The 19,480-nt window shown below is 42.8% G+C and overlaps 1 protein-coding gene and 1 long non-coding RNA gene across 2 annotated transcripts in view; both read right to left on the bottom strand.

Annotated features, from left to right (window-relative positions):
- The window catches only part of LOC143907328 (uncharacterized), a 156,163-nt gene that overhangs the window by 119,079 nt on the left and 17,604 nt on the right, over positions 1-19,480 (bottom strand). The gene's annotated exons all lie outside the window — the stretch shown is intronic.
- Positions 1,514-2,450, bottom strand: LOC143907430 (uncharacterized). Its single transcript, XR_013259845.1, has 4 exons — positions 2,077-2,450; positions 1,961-2,017; positions 1,690-1,734; positions 1,514-1,608 (listed from the first exon to the last, which is right to left on the bottom strand). It is a non-coding gene; the product is annotated as an uncharacterized LOC143907430 (long non-coding RNA).

Raw genomic sequence — 19,480 nt, 5'->3', positions numbered from 1 at the left:
TGGAGAAACGAAGACTCGTGGAGGAACTGCACGCGCCGGCGAGGAAGAACTTTCCCCCGTCGCCGCGTCGTGGTGCGCGGTTACGACGATCTGTGGCAGGCCAACGTGGTCGAGATGCGTCCCTATTCGCGCCAAAACGCGGGTAACAATTACATTCTGACGGTCATCGACGTGCTGAGCAAGTACGCCTGGGCGATCCCGCTCAAGACCAAGAGCGGAAAGGAGGTCGCGACGGCTCTGCGAAAGATCTTTCGCGAGGACGCGCGGTGCCCTGAGAGTCTGCAGACGGACAAGGGAAAGGAATTCTACAACGCCGACGTGCGCAAGGTGAATCACTACTCCACGTATTCGGTGATGAAAGCGTCGGTGGTGGAGAGATTCAATCGCACGTTGAAGAACGACATGTGGAAGCTCTTCACGCTTCAGGGATCGTACAGATGGATCGACTCGCTGAACATTCTTGGCAAAAGATTTTTTTCGCAGACTTGTGTTATTCATAGAAAAAATACCTCTTTTTACCTATTAGACCAATGTTAAAATCACATAATTTGAAAGTGAATTATCTTTTTTTCTGGGCTTAAGCGATTCATGAAAGTTCCTTCTTTCGATATAAAACATATCATTTTTTTTTGGCAAAAAGTTGTTTCATCATCGAACTACCTTAATAAAAAATTGTACACATTCATCGGAATTGATTTTTTTTACTATACGATAAAACCATTTTACGATAAATGGGATTGAGAGAACATGCGTATGAGAAGACGCGAGTAAGATCGAGAGAGAAAAAACGTAGGTGGGATAGAGCACATGGAAATAGGAAAAAAATTGACATCGACGCTCGTTTTCTATAATATATTTTGTATATTTATAAGATAACTTTTTATGAAAATATAAAAAATATTATAAAAAAGTATTATAAAAAAGTATTATAAAAAAAGTATTATAAATAGTATTATAAATAGTATTATAAAAAGTATTATAAATAGTATTATAAATATTATTATAAATATTATTATAAATAGTATTATAAAAAAATATTATAAAAAGTATTATAAATAGTAAGGTTTATTTTGATTCCAATCTTCAAGCTCCTCCTCATAGAGCTGGAGCCCGAAGAGACGCGTCAGGTCAAAAAACATCCGCCACGTGGTAAATGGCCGCGATGTCTCGGCGGTACGACGTATCTTACCACAAATAATCGACGTCTTTTCGTTCTTCAGGTTCCTCCTCATAGAGCTGGAGCCCGAAGAGACGCGTCAGGTCAAAAACATCCGCCACGTGGTAAATGGCCGCGATGTCTCGGCGGTACGACGTATCGTACCACAAATAATCGACGTCTTTTCGTCGGCACCGCCTCTCCGCTTGTGTCCACGCTTGTAGGTCTTTATTAACGTAGCCCTTTACACTGATTTGAGTTGAAATAACATGCTGAAAAACACACATTATTAAATACTGTATATACTTTTAAAAATTATGTATGCTATTAATAATGAACATACTAACCTCCAGCGGGCAAAAGACCAGAGATGTCTTCCCATGTAACTGCATCTCCCACTGTATCGTATCATAAATGTGTAACATCCCCGTGCCCGGAACGTCTATTACCCACTAAAAATTGATTTTATAAAAAATAATTTATTAAAAATAATTTATTAAAAATAATTTCATAAACATTTTTTTATCACACACCTTTGGTAGGAGCGTGGCATCTATTGTTTCGTCATATCGGAATAACTATAAAAAAAACATGTTAAGTGTGAGTTACTAACAGATAATTAAAAAAATTATTTTTCCTAATTGTATATTAAACATGAGTCATTCATGTATACGATAATTACAAATTAAATAATTCTTTTTTCTAATTGTATATTAAACATGAGTCATTCATGTATACAAAAATTACAATTTTCTTTTTTCCCTACTTATATATCTTAGAAAAAATATTACTTAAACGACTCACCGTCGACGTGCCGAAATGCACGTGTATTTCGGCTGGATTCTCATTGGCACCTTCCTCCTATAAAAACAATTATATATAAAATATTTTAAAACATCACACGCGCACAAATCACGTACCTCAAATCTAGTAAAATTTTTATATTCGTCAAACGTCCTTTCAAATAACGTCTTCTCATGTACATCATGCTGTAAAAATTAAACGAAATATATTATTTAAAAAAAAACACACAAATAACGTACCTCTGGAATGAAATTTATATACGTCGCCGGAATAGGCTCGCGAACGTCGTCAGGCTATAACAAATTATTTAATAATTTATTGGATATACTAAATCGTATACCTTATATAATATGTACTCTCCTTCATGTGCACAGGCACCTCAAATGTTACATCGTCAAATAGGTATCTCATTTGCAAAGATTCCTCGTATGGAGTGAACGTAACGTTCATCCCCATTTGCAGAGGTACCTTTGCAATCTTCAATTTGTCAACTTTTATGTACTAAAAATAAAAAATATATTACACAAAATTATTACGCAGAATTTTTTTATTATTGCGCAACACAAAACACTTACACCGTCACACGGATACGTTATTTGCAAACGCATCTTGGCACTGTCACTGTTCAAATGTACTTTTTTTTAAAAAAGACTTCGCGTCGCTGTCTCAAAAGATTGTGGATTGACTACACCCAAGTCTAGCCGGGAGTTCTTCATCTCTCGGTCTCTCTCGATACAACGAGGCTGGTCGGAAAACCACATCCGGTACTATCTTGGTATTATTTTTATCGCATTTTTTGCTGATTATGACTGCTAGCTTTATATAATTTAACGAGTCGCTTTAGTTCGAGACTGTTTCTCCGTCGCGTAACGTCTTTTCATTTTTTTTTTTTTACGATTATGACTTCTCTCGAGCAGTTTGTGCCATGTAAAGGTGTAGTGACTCTGGAGGAACTCCGGGCTGCCAATACGGGGGAGGAAACCGCCCCTCCTACGCTGGTGGTGCCCGACTGGTTGGATGAGGGCTTTACCTACACTCGTCCACGTTTCCGCATCGGTCAGCGCGACTTTTTACCGGGTGGTGATCGGCGTGACCGGCCGGATAATATGACGTTGTTCATGCTGTTGTCCGAGCTCCGTTTCCGTCTGTTGACGGGTCGGGGATATACTCTTCCCCATGATGTTTAATCGTAAGTTTCATTAATTTATACATTATACATCTTTTTTATAAAATTAATTTGATTTAAATTTAACAAATAAAATACATATTACCGCCGTGCCTCGTTGACTCGAGTCTGTCGCGCGTGTTCCGCGAACCGCTCGCCGCGTCGCTCGAAAAAAAATCAAAGGAGGATGTGACGTCGACAGCGACCTTGAACTCGAGTTCGGACGCGCGATAAAAAAAACGATTGACGCTCCCCCTCGCGGGAAGACACGACGACCGCTCGCAGCGTCGATCGAGAAAAGGAAAAAAAGAAGGACGCAACGTCGAAAGCGACCTTGAACGAGTTCGGACGCGCGATAAAAAAATATTATTAGCGAAACGTAACGGTTCGGGGTGAACGAAGAGAGCGGTATCGTCTCTCTCGGTCTCTCTCTCTCGATACGTTGGAAAACCGCGTCCGGCCCGTCGGGGCGAAGAAGCGCGCGATCGACGCTCCCCCTCGCGGGAGGACGCGACGTCGAAAGTGACCTTGAACGAGTTCGGACGCGCGATAAAAAAATATTATTAGCGAAACGTAACGGTTCGGGGTGAACGAGGAGAGCGGTATCGTCTCTCTCTCTCTCGATCTCTCTCGATACGTCGGAAAACCGCGTCCGGCCCGTCGGAGCGAAGAAGCGCGCGATCGACGCTCCCCCTCGCGGGAGGACGCGACGTCGAAAGTGACCTTGAACGAGTTCGGACGCGCGATAAAAAAATATTATTAGCGAAACGTAACGGTTCGGGGTGAACGAAGAGAGCGGTATCGTCTCTCTCTCTCGATCTCTCTCGATACGTCTGAACGCGAGTTCGGACGCGCGATAAAAAACCATTATTAGCGAAACGTACGGTTCGGGGGGGATGAACGAAGAGAGCGGTATCGTCTCTCTCTCGGTCTCTCTCTCGATACATCGGAAAAAAACAAAAATAATAAGCAGCCAATCGCTAACGTCGTACATCGGAAAAACCACCACTTTTATACGTCAGCGATAAAAGTGGAAAAAAAAGTACGCAGCCAATCGCCAACGTCGTACATCGGAAAACCGCGTCCGCGTAGCCAATCGTCAACGTTGTACATCGGAAAATCGCGTCCGTCCCGTTGGGACGAAGAAGCGCGCGATCAACGCTCCCCCTCGCGGGAGGACGACTCGCGATTTTCACCGTAAAAATGGGGAAAAAAGATGTAGGGAAAAAGTAAGTAGCCAATCGCTAACGAGGTACATCGGAAAATCACCACCGTTGGCAGCCCTGCCACACCTAACTTTACGTAAAGTGTTCCCCCCGCGTCGCGCTCCCCCTCTCGCCCAGTTTTCGCTTCCCCCCGCATAGCCCCCCCCCTAGCTGACCCTTTACACCGTCCCTCGACCCCCTCGCCAACCGCTTACGGCGCTCCCCCCGCGGCAGCGAAGCCCCCCCCGACCCCGCTAACCGCAACCCGAGATCCCTGGGGCAGGAATGTATGTTCTCTAGCTACAATCGACAGTAAATTTTTCTTTATTTCAGGCACGTACCACACATCAGAAATAGTATGTGTATTAAATGTACCATCGGAACGTTTAACCTTAACATCAATGTCACCTACACCTACAGCAGCAACAAGGTTACCATTACCAACGCGAACTTTATGCTCATGGTTTTGAAATGAATTTAATTTTTTAAACCAATCTCGCCTCATACACAAATGTTCCGTTGCAGCCGAATCCGCGTACCACATGTCACGTGCATTTAATTCATTTACAGTTAAACATTCGATATTAAACAGTTCAGCATTGTCGCTTTTATCTGTATGTACTTTTTCACTAACATGAGAGTAATTTTTGTCTTTACCCTTTTTCTCTAAATGCTTTCTTTTTTCAAAACAATCACGAGCCCAATGACCCGGTTTCTTACAGAAATGACAACTTCCACGCTTCGCATCATTCGCAGAACTCATGCCGGACGACTTTCTATTTACATTGCTCCGTTTACCGCGCGCAGAATACACTTCTTGTTCGTTGCTCGTGTTTACACCTCGACTACGCATATTTAACAGCGACTCTTCGTTTATCAAATGTTCGGTTAACTTATCTAATTTTTTATCGTTACGCGGAACCGCATACCACGCCGTGCGAACATTATCGTATTTTTCGGACAGACTAGAAATAATTTTCGCAATGACGACCGCCTCTTTTTGCTCCATATCCATGTCCTTTAGACGTTGAGCGAGCGAAACAATCTTCGCGATGTAATCCGCCATATTTTCATCCGGATCCATCTTCGCGTTTATAAATTGATTTAACAATACCTGAACCGACTGGTCACTCTTCTCTGCATGGATAGTTTTGAGACGCCCCCACATTTCAGCAGCCGTTCTGCAGTCCGTCAAGTAACGGAGTTGATCCAGTTCAAGGCCACGCATGAGGAAGGCCTGTGCTTCTGCATCATTCTGTTCCCATGCGGCAATGTCCGTGGTGGCTGTCGGCCGCGGCGTCGATCCATCAATATACTTTCGGAGTTTGTTCTCCAGCATGTATATCTCCATTTGACGTTTCCAGAGTTGAAAATTCTGTCCATTGAAGCGGTGAATGTGATACAGCTTGGTCTCAGCCATATTTCAGCACCAGCGTCACGTTCAGCAGCTTACACAGAGTCTTCACTCACAGTTTTCGTTTTCACTACCTCTCACCCTCTTCTTTCTCTTCTCTATAGCCTCCTGAACGCGTCGTCAGGGTCTGGGCCCATAACCTGTTGTTAATATTAGCCGACGATACAGGCAGGATGGTGATGAGAGACGGTAGGTAGGTAGATAGAGCGACAAGTATAATATGACTCGTGCCTTTATTCAAAGAGCGAACGGAACGTCAGAGTCGTTCGAGAGCGTTACAGAGAGTGCGACCGGTGAAGCGGTATGTTCCCCACATTCCCCAAAAGCACACGCATCTTGACGTGCTGATCAGTTATAGAGCACGTGACAAATACCTGAGTCCAACGAACGCGAAATATGAATTGCTTATTACAACAATATATAATAAATATAATTTTATAATTGTACTGCGTAGTTCTTGCTTTTTAAATGGACACCAACATTGTTTTAATTTATTTAATAATACGCAAATAATAACAAACAATTTTTCAGAATTCATTTTTAGCGATTAAATGTTGTAGCAATTGGTGGGGGGGTTTTATCAGTTACATTCCTCGGATGAGGAAATAAGGTGCCTTGTACCCTAAGGTAATTAGCACAAGCAATGTAGACCTAGTCATTCATTCATTCACACTACCACCGTGATACACACGTTCATAATCTTTTTGATCCTTTTTACGAATCTTAAACCTTGCAGATTGTGAATCCTTTCCGATTCCCAATCGTGCAGATCATTAATCCATAAGAATCTTAATCGGAAAAAACTTCTCAACAAAGCATATATGGGACGAAGGCCGGGTCGGATTCGAACCACGGACCTTGGTGTTACTAATCATTCGCGTAGGCACTGAGCCACGCGTCATCCCCCTAGCAATTGGTGACAATTTTATAGGTTATGAATTGAATTCGTTAATGTGACAGATGTATTGCATGTACGTGTGATTCCGATCCGCATAAATTTGTTCCTGATGTCCCATGCAGCGGAAAACACGGAAGCGTAGTCTGTGCGTACCAATAATATACACTGTTCCGATAGATATATTAAAGGATCTATGGGAAACAATTTTGTGATTGGCAAGCGTCAATTGCGCTTCCCCGAATTCCGCTCCATGGGACACGAAAAAAGATATTTCAGCGGAACGCAACTGACGGAATATCTGCGATTGAACGAACTTCATTCCGCCAATTCCGCATTGCGCATACGTTCCGTACCATGGAATCGCACACCATCACACTGGCTGTTTTCCAGCAAGGTGACACGGTGCGACACTGTGCGATACACTCGAACACTGTGTATGAGTGTTTGTTGGAACGCAAAACTCGACCATTGTGGACACATTTATATTTTCGCAAGGATTTTTCACCAGAATAATTTTAAAGCAGTAAATAAGTTATGCTTAATGTGAAAGCAATAAAAAGGTTATGTTTAAACAAATAAAATAAATAAAAAACTAGTGCTGAGATATAAAAGATTGGCAACAATGACTACAGAACACACTCGAACTCTACGCCGATGCTGTGTCGAGATGTGGGCCGCAGAGGGAAGTGATCCGCGCAGTTCCTTGGGCCCAACGAACCTACGGCATCAACCCGAGTTCAAGACATCGCGAACATACACATACAATTACACATACGCACATACATATACACCTGGCCATATTGCCTTGAAACTAGAGGCAGGTGCCAGTATTAAGAAAGAAGAATGTTTTGAGATGTGCTATGTGCTTCGCTGTGTCGTTGTTGGAAAGCACTGTGTCTGACACTGTGCCACGCAGTGTCGCCTGTGTTCCTTGCTGGAAAGCACCCACTACTGTTGTCTGAACATTTTAATCCACGGCCCAGTAAGTTTGTTCAAAGATTCAAATTTAATCGCCGTGATCAGCTACCAAATGAGACGTTGACCGACTATTTAGCGGAGCTCAGGAGGTTGAGCAAACACTGCGAGTTCACGGATTTAGAAGAAATGTTATTGGATAGATTGATTTGCGGAATGAGAGACGAGCGACTCCAACAAAAGCTGTTGGTTGACGCTGACCTTACGTTCAAAAAAGTCAAAGATGCAGCGTTGGCAGACGAGTCAGCGAACAAGAACATTTCGGAATTGAAAGCAAATTATAACACTGGACAGCAGGTGGAAAGCACAATAAATAAGCAACACGAAAGCAAAAAACGACCGTGTTTCAGATGCAACGGGAGTCACCTTCCTGAAACTTGTACACACATTCAGACGGAGTGCAGATACTGCAAAAAAATTGGTCACGTCGAAGGTCAAAGCGAAGGACAAAAGAAGAAAGAGACATCAAAATGCCATCGTACAGAAGAAGATGATGATGAGAAAAGCAGTCCGGTCAGCTATTTATTTAACGTATCTACACGTGGAACTACCGATAAACGAACAGCATCGATAGTGATTGAAGGATTTCCGGTAGAAATGGAGATCGATTCAGGAGCCGGACACACTATCATAGGTCGAGAAACGTTTAACAGGATATGGCCTGCCGGTAAGAAGTTGGAAAGTTCTAAAGTAATCCTCCGAACTTGGTCGAAACAACAACTTGAAACTTTAGGGGAGTGCGATGTCGAAGTACAGTTCCGAGGTATCAAATCACAGTTGCGACTGATTATCATGGCAAACAACGGACCGAATCTTCTCGGGCGAGACTGGTTTGGAACACTGGGGATCTCGGTAAGCGGAACACATTGGGTGCAAGAGGAGGCTCTGCAACCGGCGTTGGAGCGATACAAAGAAGTTTTTCGCCAAGAATTGGGACGCTATAGAGGAGCGCCTATCAAGATCGTATTAGACGAGGGAGCAAGACCAATTTTCAGGCGACATCGTGCGGTTCCGCTGGCTCTGCAAGCGAAAGTTGAAGCAGAATTAACACGAATGGTAAATGAAGACGCATTAGAACAGGTAAATCAATCCGATTGGGCAACACCCATCGTTCCGGTGCTGAAGCGGAACGGGGACATCCGTATCTGCGGCTACTACAAGGGCACGGTGAATACCGTGATCAAAACAGATGTCTATCCTCTACCGACTATAACAGAAGGTCTGGCGGTATTGGCTGGAGGAAAAGTCTTCACCAAACTTGATTTAGACCGGGCATATACGCAAGTACGTGTGGATGAGGAGTCGTCGAAGGTTCTAACACTGAACACCACCAAGGGCTTGTTTCGGGTCAAAAGGCTTCCGTTCGGAATTTCGTCAGCTCCTGCATGTTTCCAAAGACTTATGGAAACCATCCTCGGAGGACTGAAGGGAATCATCGTTTATTTAGACGACATTCTAATCACGGGTAGGTCGGTAGACGAACACTGGACACTGGCTAAGAGTACAAGAAGTTTTGAAGCGCTTCGAAGAGGTAGGGTTGCGTATTAATAGAAACAAGTGCGCATTTGCAAGGCACTCTGTCGAATTCCTGCCTACAGAATTGACGCCGAGGGAGTGCACCCTACGGACGAGAAGGTTTGAGCAATAAAAGAAGCGGCACCGCCGAGAAATAGAACAGAACTAGAGTCGTTTTTTGGGTTTGATGAATTTTTATGAGCGATTTATGCCGAATAAAGCGTCGGTCGCAGGATCTCTCGACGAACTACTGTCGAAGAAGGCGGCCTGGGTGTGGGGTCCAAGACAAGAACAAGCTTTCCAGCAGTCTAAGGAGTTGCTAACGATGGACAAGGTGCTGACACATTACGATCAAACATTGCCTCTATTGTTAGCGTGCGATGCGTCACCTTACGGCGTGGGAGCAGTGCTGTCTCACAAGCTACCAGATGGATCGGAGGCACCAATTGCGTTTGGCTCAAGAACTCTGCAGACCAGCGAGAAAAACTACGCGCAAATTGACAAGAAGGCTCTGGCTATAATGTTTGGACTCAAAAAATTCCACAGATTTATTTGGGGACGTCCTGTAACCATCCTGACAGACCACAAGCCGCTGTTAGGGTTGCTAAAACAAGGTAAGGCCATGCCAGAAACATTATCGCCACGGATGCTCAGATGGAATCTGATGTTAGGCAGCTACAACTTCGTGTTAAACTACAGGCCAGGAAAAAAACATGCGAACGCAGATGCGTGCAGAAAATTGCCATTACCAGGCGAGGAGAGAAGTTTCCCAGAACCGGCAGACGTGCTGCTCCTAGAAGAAGCGCCGACAGGATCACCATTAACCGCGGAAAACATCGAACAGGCGACGTCAAACAATCAGGTGCTGGCAAGAGTCTAAAGAGCAGTCCTTCACGGAACTATCGAAGAACTTCCAAATGAACCGGACTACATACCGTGGAAGCATCGTAACGGAACTCTATCGGTATTGCGAGGCTGTCTGCTGTGAGGTAGCCGCGTGATCGTTCCAAAAGTTTTGCGAGCTGCCGTTCTAGGGCTTCTTCATAAGGTACACCAAGGTATAAATCGAACAAAGGCTATCTCTCGTAGCTATGTCTGGTGGCCGGCGTTGGATAAAGACATCGAAGAAATGATCGGTAACTGTATAGAGTGTGTACACGTCGACTTTGCGGGGCCCACGATGGGACATATTTTTTTAGTCATGGTCGACGCGCATACGAAATGGCCGGAGATTAAAGAAACTGGAGGTTCAATGTCAGCGAACACCGTGATAAAAAGTTTCAGAGAAGCGTTCGCAACTCACGGTATTCCAGACGTGGTAGTATCGGACAACGGTGCCGGTTTTGTGGCAACCGAGGTAAAAGAGTATCTTCAGAGGCACGGGATAAAATTCATCCAAACAGCACTGTACCATTCCGCATCAAATGGACTAGCGGAAAGAATGGTTCAAACACTGAAACACCAGCTGAAGAAAATACCTGCTCGAGAGTGGCAAGTAGGATTGGCAAACATCTTGTTGGCACTAAGATCGACACCGTGTGCTACAACGGGGAAATCACCGGCGGAGCTGCTAATGGGGAGACGACTGCGTACACTCTTGGACAAATTCCACCCCGAAACGAGTCAAAACTGCGAAGGGAAAGGAGAGGAAAAACCCTTGCTGCAGAACAGGAAACTCGCAGCATCCGATGACGTATTATATCAAAACTTTCGCAGAGGCCCTAAATGAGAGTCTGGGAAGATTGAAGAAATCAATGGCTCACGAAACATTACAATCAAAACGCCAGACGGTGACCAAAAGAAACGTCACTTAGATCAGATCATCAGGAAACCGGTCGTAACCACCACCGTCGAGTCGATACCGGAGTCTACAGTACAATCGCCGAGTCATTTGAACACTCAGACCAGAAACACACCACCAGTCTTCGAGTTGGCAAATTCGGGAAATGAAGAACTACTTGAAGAAGATCACCAGGTGTGGTCTTCACGGCAAGCTCATGCAGAGGCCTTGGGCGCGGCAATTGAAGATGAAAATCTGTCAGGAATAACAGAAAAGCAGCTGGAAAGTGATTACGAAAAGCAGACACAAGAACCTCGCCGTTCGGGCCGTATCCGTAGGCCCGTGAATTGTCTCAACTTGTAAGGGGAAGGAGTGTTGTGGACTTGCCCTACGGACCAGTTCGAGAAGGTGTCGCACGGAGGCGCGACGGGTTAGGTTAGGTTAGGTTAGGTTAAAAACGAAAGTGAAAGCGAACAGACTTGCTATTTTCAATCCTCATTATTATTCCGATTTTAGTTATTGTATTTTGTGTGTGTGTTGAATAAATACTTGCTTAAAGTTATAACACTAAATACGATACACGCAATAAAATTTACGCAAAAGAATAATACACGCAATGAAAGATTATCCGCAAGGAATATATGCAAAAAAATAATACACGCGAAAAGAATAATGCACGCAAAATGAAAAATGATCCGCAAAAGAATAATACACGCAATGAGAACTTATTCGCAAAATACTACACACGACGCAAAGGCGTGATCCGGGAGTGTACACTCTCGACCCGTGATTCCGACGCCTCACACTCTAAGTACCAGGCGCAGTAATTAACAGATCGGAGTGCCGGCACGCTCCTGAATTAATATACGCAAATAGAGCACGCAAAGACTAATATACTAACCGATATGCGAAGACTAATTCTAACGAAACGCAAAACTAATACTAACGATAATGACTGTTGAGTCGATATACGCAAAATAATACGGAATATTCTGATGGAATACACGGAACGAATATACGCAAAATATAACGGTAATCTAACGATAATGACTGTTGAATCTATTTGCGAGATTCAATCTCGTATAATACTAAAAAAAAAAACGTGACGCGTAGCAGGTGCCACGTCGTCGATCGTCGGTACGCTATTACACGCAAAATCTCGTACAATTGTCGAGTCGAGAAGAAACGGATCCCCTTAACTCTACTTACGGAGTAGCAGCGGGCGGGATTTGTCAGACCCCGTACAATAACGATAAGCAATAATCCCGAGGGATTCACGACAATTGTGCGTAGGCCGGAAACTCTCAAGCGATCCTACGTACTTCTCTCTAGAGCTCTAGATTATAATCTAGAGCTCTAATGTCGTGCGTATCAAGGCGCTCGGGCGCGACAACTACGACACATGGAAATTACAAATGCGCGCGCTGCTAATAAAAAACGACGCATGGGGTTATGTGAGCGGCGAAATAGCGAAGCCCGAGCCAACGGCCACTAACGCGGCTGACACACGAGACTGGCGCACCAAGGACGAAAAGGCCAAGTCGGACTTAATTTTATCCATAGGAGCGAGTCAGTTGAAATTAGTTAAAAACTGCGAAACCTTGCGTGAGTTGTGGATAAAGTTGGAAAACACGTTCCAATCAAAAGGACCCGCCCGAAAGGCCACACTATTGAAGACTCTCATCCTGAAGATGTGCGAAGACGGCGACGTGCGTGAGCATCTACATGATTTCTTCGATGCCGTAGATAAGTTGTCAGAAATGGACGTAATTATAAATCCAGATCAACTTGTCATAATGATGCTATATAGTTTGCCGTCAAGCTTTGAGAATTTCAGAGTCGCAATCGAAAGTCGTGACGAGCTTCCAACACCTACGTACCAAGATAGTCGAAGAGTTCGACGCAAAAAAGAGTACAGTGACATCGAATCAAGATGCCTTACTCATCAACAGGAAGAAGCGAAATTTTTCGAAGCATAATTCGACTAACAAGGAGGAACAGAAAAAGGACAAGTGTTTCAAATTTAAATGCTACAAATGTCACGAAAAGGGGCATAAGGCCTCGGAGTGCTCGTCACAGAAAGCGGATGATAAAGGCAAGGTATCTCTTTTATTGACCAAAGACAGATCCGATGTTTGCCAGTTTGCAGACTGCACATCTAAAAATCGGTGGTGTATTGATAGTGGATGCACATCACATATGTGTAAGGATATCAGCCTATTCACCAAAATCAACGAAAGCAAATCCGGTGTTTTGAAGTTGGCCAGTGATTCATCCGCGAAAATTTAAGCAAGAGGTGTGATGGCAATCGTGATGAATGCAAATGGAAAGAAGAGTGAAGTGACTCTAAATGAAACATTGCACGTTCCCGAACTACGAATGAATCTATTGTCAATCTCAAAGATGACAGATAGAGGTTATAGAGTATCGTTCGAAAAACAGAGGGCCATCGTTACCGACCAAAAGGGACGCCCGAGATTGATTGCTAAGAGGATCGGTGATCTCTACTATATCGACGGAGAGTCGCCCGATCAGTGTCATTCGGTGATATCGACTAATACAGGCGAATTTTGGCATCGACGGATGGGCCACCTAAACTATCGTGATCTCATACAGGCATCAAAGAATGGAGCCATCCGGGGTATAGACTTACGACATGTGCCTGAAGACTTGAGCTGTGAAATATGTATTCAAGGGAAAATGACATGACCATCGTTTCCGAAGAAGTCAACACGAGAGACCGAAAAATTGGAACTTATTCATACCGACATATGTGGCCCGATGCGAGTTACATCGAATGGAGGATTGAGGTATTTTATCACTTTTACCGACGATCATACGAAATGGACGGAGATAAGGTTCATTAAAAGTAAGGACCAAGCACTCGAAGAGTTCAAGGCATACCAAATCTTTGTCGAGAAACAACATGGCAAGAAAATAAAAGCGATTCAATCCGATAATGGCCGCGAGTACGTCAATAAGAAATTCGACGAATACTTAAAGACCCAGGGAATTCAACGTCGACTCACAACGGCATACAGTCCGGAGCAAAACGGAGTGGCCGAAAGAAAAAATCGGACTTTGATGGACTCCACGAGATGCCTTCTACTCCAGTCAGGTCTACCTCCATCATTCTGGGCTGAAGCACTATCCACGGCAAATTATATTAGGAATCGCTGTCCAACCAGAAAGCTCGATGGAAAGACCCCACACAAAGGCTGGAAAGGCAAGGCTCCGACTGTAAGTTACTTCAAGAGTTTTGGATGTAAAGTATTCTGTATAAACAAAGTTCCCACGAGAGGAAAACTTGACCCTCGATCCAAGGAGGGAATATTCGTCGGGTATTCCGAGGAATCGAAAGGTTTTCGAATCTGGCTACCGGAATCCAAGAAAATCGAGATTACTCGGGACGTAAAGTTTCTGGAAAACCATCTGGGAGGAGCTAAAACAACGTTCAAAGATTTCTATTCACAGTCCACGGACATAATCCCGATTCACGCCGTGGACGTCAAATTGTCCTCCAGTTATGATAACGTGGAGCAAAGGAACATCGAGGAAATTGCTGTGGAGTCAGAAGAAGCTACACCCAGATGAACCAGAACCAGGGAAAGCGGACCCAGGGGGAGCGGAAATAGAAGAGCCAGAGGGTGGAAATGAGGGACTCGCACAAGTCCGTAGAAGAGGTCGTCCCCGCCTTATCAAAACCGGGCGGCCCGGGAGACCTCGAAAGGAGCCATGAAGCGCTTGAACAAGCGGAAGTGGCGTGTGTGGCTGAAATCCCAATAACGCAAGCCATGTCGGATGTGGACTCATCGGAATGGATGGACGCGATGGCGGCAGAGGTGATATCTCTGATCAAGAACAACGCATGGAAGATCACAGAGTGTCCGAAGGATCAACGAGTAAGTAGTTAGGAGCAGATTTGTTCTGCGTAACAAATATAACTCCGATGTATCTATCGAGAAACGAAAGGCACGCGTTGTAGCACGCGGTTTTTCTCAAAGACCAGGGACCAGGGATCGATTATCGCGAGACGTTCGCTCCAATAGCAAGAATGAGCTCGATACGAGCTGTGTTGGCCATAGCAGCACAGAGAGACATGAAGATCGAACAGCTCGACGTAGCAACGGCATATTTGAATGGTGAAATTGAGGAGACAATCTACATGGAAGCACCGGAATATCTAGAAGATATTTTGGAACATATTATTCGTTCCAGAAGCGTGGACATTTCCATCAAGGAAACGGCGAAGAAGATGTTGGAAGACATTCGGAAGCCGAACGCAGTTTGTCTATTAATTAAGGCATTGTACGGGCTTCGACAGTCAGGTAGGACCTGGCACGATACACTGAAGGAAAAGCTTGAACAACTTGGAGCTGTTCAATTGAAGGCCGATCTATGTATATTTCTCATCGGACCTATCGAGGACGGAACATTTATCATCGTATACGTCGATGATATAATAATCGCTTCTCGCGATACTGCGAAGATCGCGAAGATCAAGAATCATCTCAGCGCTAACTTTGAGATCAAAGACCTGGGCAACGTCAAATACTGCTTGGGTTTGGAATTCTTAAGAGAGAAGAATGAGATTGCTATAAGACAAAAAGGGTATATTAACGACATTCTCGCAAGATTCGACATGCTCGACTGTAAGCTGGTGTTCACTCCAATGGATCCAGATGTAAAGCTGATCAAAAAGGAGGTCGGCACGGACTATCATCAACCCAAGGTTCCCTATCAAGAACTCATAGGGGCATTGATGTACCTGGCGACATCGACACGACCCGATATAGCTCATGCTGTCAGTCGCCTTAGCCAATTCAACAATTGTTACACGGAGACTCACTGGAAGGCAGCCAAGCGGGTGTTGCGATACCTCAAAGGGACTAATAATGTTGGTCTAGTTTATTCTGTTTTCAGTGATCCTCCCGAGATGTTCGCGAATGCTGACTGGGGTAACTGCAACATGGATCGTAAATCCTACACTGGTTACACTTTTCTATTGAGCGGTGGAGCCATCAGCTGGGAATCAAAGAAACAGCACACTGTGGCTTTATCAACAACTGAGGCCGAGTATATGGCTCTTTCTGAAGCAACAAAAGAAGCTTTATACATGGAGGGACTACTCGGAGAACTCGGAATAACTTTGGATGGAATCACCATCAAGAACGACAACAACGGGGCTCTAAAGTTGGCAATGAACCCCGTTTATCACGCTCGGTCGAAACATATCGACATTCGACATCACTTCGTGCGTGACGCCGTTAGCAGAGGTTTGGTTAAAATCCAACATGTATCCACCGACGAGATGACGGCGGATATTCTCACGAAGGGACTGCCTAGAGGAAAGCCATCCCGCCCAATAGATTTATCTTGTATATCGTCGTATCTATTAAAAAAAATAGTGCAAATTAGAAATTTGCACTTGGTTTCCTCATAGAGAAAGTGATGTCTTAAGATCACGGTCTTAGATACAGGTCTCTCAACTCTGATGTGTGTATGTGCCAAATTTACCGACATTTCTATAACTCCAGAACTAATTAACCAAATCTTAACGAATTGTATATGAAACAGGTGTAGAATTTTCCGGGGAGTACTATAAAATATACATAGTTTTTTGTTACCGATTTTCTGGAAACCGTTTTTTTTTTATTTTTCTAATTCTTAAGTAAAAAAATTTGGCGAAGCAAAAAGAACCCCTCAATTATTAGCAATTTTTATTAATTTTATATATTCTTCAGTTTTTTCTACCCCTATTTCATATATAATTCGTTAAGATTTGGTTGATTAGTTCTGGAGTTATATAAATTTCGGTAAATTTGGCACATACATACACACATACACACATAAATACACATACCGACATTTTTTAAAATAGCGATTTTTCGACGTTTTAGAACATTCTGAACACATTGGCAAAAGCAACTAAAAAAAATTTTTTTTACGAAAACAAAGCTTCCTCTATGAGGAAGCAAAAAGGGTGAAAATTATATATATTTAGTGTATTGAATTTTCACCTTACAACAATGACAATTAAAAAATTGTCATTTTTGAACTGTTTGCAAAAAAGGGTGAAAATTATATATATATTATATATACAAGTTATATATATATATATATATATATATATATATATATATATATAATTTTCACCCTTTTTTGCAAACAGTTCAAAAATGACAATTTTTTAATTGTCATTGTTGTAAGGTGAAAATTCAATACACTGAATAAAGAGCTAATATATGTACAACTCTAGATATTTTTGTTCCTCTACAATCAGTTATTGCTATTTAGGCCAGTAAAATTAGGTTTGAAAATGGCAAAACGGATTGACAAGCCAATTTTTTGAGGGTGAGTAGAGGGTCATAGGAGATGCCCAAATTCACAAAGTTTCAACAATATTTCCTTGTGCATCGGCGGCCATCTTAAAAATAAGGGTAAATATTTAAAGTTTGAATATCTCGGCTTCTATTGGTCGCATTTTGTTCTTTTTTTTTTAGTTTTGTAGGGAAAAATATTTGCTACAACTTTTGTTAAAAAAATTTTTAATAGCTGTCAAGGAAAAAAAGTTTTCTTACTATAAAACCAAAAAAGTGCCGTCAATTAGGGGTTGAACAATTTTATTGACACTTATATCCCCCCCTGTTAGTTTGATCAAAAAAATGTTTCAATAAAACTTGTAGAGGATTCAATTCTCTATAATTTTCGTTTATATTTTTTTGCGGTGGCTCAAAAAACACAAGAGATAGAAAGCGCCAAAGTTGAGTGTATCTAGTAAATGCTCTTTTTCGTGAGGAAAATTCGCGATTTTATTGTGAATTGTCGTATATTATAAAACTCTTTTCCGCACCACCACTGAGGTAGAGTTTCAGGCGCATTTTTTTTTATGTGGTATCTCCAGTAGATATAATCCACAGATCCGAGAAAATGCCTTTCGTTCTACATATATATTGTAATATTGTAAAAACAATTTATGCAATTCTTTGCTTTTTTGTCGCTGGGCATGACATATTTCTTTCATCAATATCATCGTCATTGATATCACGACTTTCTTCGGTGACAACTTCCTCACTTTCGGAATCGTTGAAGTCAACCGGGAGAAATTCGAAGTCGTCGCAGTCGTCGTCTTCAAGTACTTGCTGCAATGTACAATGTTTGTACATGATTCCCCGCTGCAATGTTCGCATATTACCAAACATTTAAGCCCAGCTTTGCGATAACCACAGGCTGTTCCACATTTTTTTTTACATTTGCACGATATTGATCTGAGTACCACAGGAGGCGCTGGATCCTGGGTAGTCATGATTGGTTCTAATCCTAGACGAGTTCGTTGCCAGCCCCATTCCTCTGGATCCTGGTAGATGATAAGCCAGGTTTGCACTTGATGGTATGCGCGGAATGTATATGCTATGTATATGAGGCAAGGAGGAAAGGTTGAATTTTATTTTTGTCACTGATTTAACGAATTGCTTATATCGTTGGGAATTAAGCGACACTTCTTCGGTCCCACCAAACAACATACAAAATATTTTTTCTCCTGCTGCTGTCAAGACGTCGATATCGAGTTTCGTTTTCTTAAACATGTAAAGAACTTCTCGGAGTCCATCGTTTTTCTCGAGAATGTTAATTGATTAATTTTGTTTTGCTAATATTGTAAATTGCTGAAGTAGTATCACATCCTGTGAACGCGTGAAGAAGAAAGATGTGATATCGATTACAGAAACATGTTTGAAACTTTTTGCCAAGTATAGGGCCTCCCAAATTCTTCCTTTTCCGGATTTACGGAAAAATACGTTAGTAGTTTCTCGTCCTAGACCAGTGAGCAGAACGAGAAGGTCAATATCTTCATCAATAATTGTGACGGAGTCGTACAAAGATGCATTTTCTATTGCAGTTTTGACAATTAGTGTGTCCGCGTTCTCGAATGCTTGTTCAACGGCGGTAACATCGGATAACTGTAAATATTTCGTTAGCATGTTAATGAGGCGCGCTTTATTCTTTCCGTTACTCAGAAATTTTTCTTGGGATACTGTAGGTACATACTGTATTTTCGTCAAAAATTATGTCCGAAGATTGTTGTTTCCTTGCTCGCCGAAGATGCTCCGACTCTTTGGTGCCTGCAAATTGTAGATCTTTTGCATAACCATCGAAAACGACGACGATGTCTTTGGCAAAATGGTGACGCACGTAGGTAACATATTTTTTGCATGTTGTTCCAAAGTTCGAATGGCTGTCCCAAATAACTCTGTGCAATAGGAAACCCTCCTTTATCACATCGAGTCGCTTCGTCCCGAATTGAGGGGTGTCTGACGAATTTAAAGTTTGCACACGTCTTTTTTGAACGACAGTAATTTCTCCGTCGTTCAGCGCTTTCCCACAAATAAAACACTCGCTCATTTTCGTGAAATTTTTCTCTGAAACGCTCGAAATACAGTTTACGACTGATCAAAAATAATATACAATAACACATAATGACACACACAAACAACACACACACACACAATAACACATTGTACAGTTCGCGGAAGAGTTTTATAATATACAATATATGACAATTCACAATAA

This window comes from Temnothorax americanus, unplaced genomic scaffold (genome assembly GCF_048541705.1).
Source record: "Temnothorax americanus isolate GAGA-0224 unplaced genomic scaffold, ASM4854170v1 Scaffold8, whole genome shotgun sequence".
Lineage (NCBI taxonomy): Eukaryota > Metazoa > Arthropoda > Insecta > Hymenoptera > Formicidae > Temnothorax > Temnothorax americanus.
The sequence above is the reverse complement of the archived record's forward strand: the minus strand, read 5'-3'. Positions and strand labels throughout refer to the sequence as shown.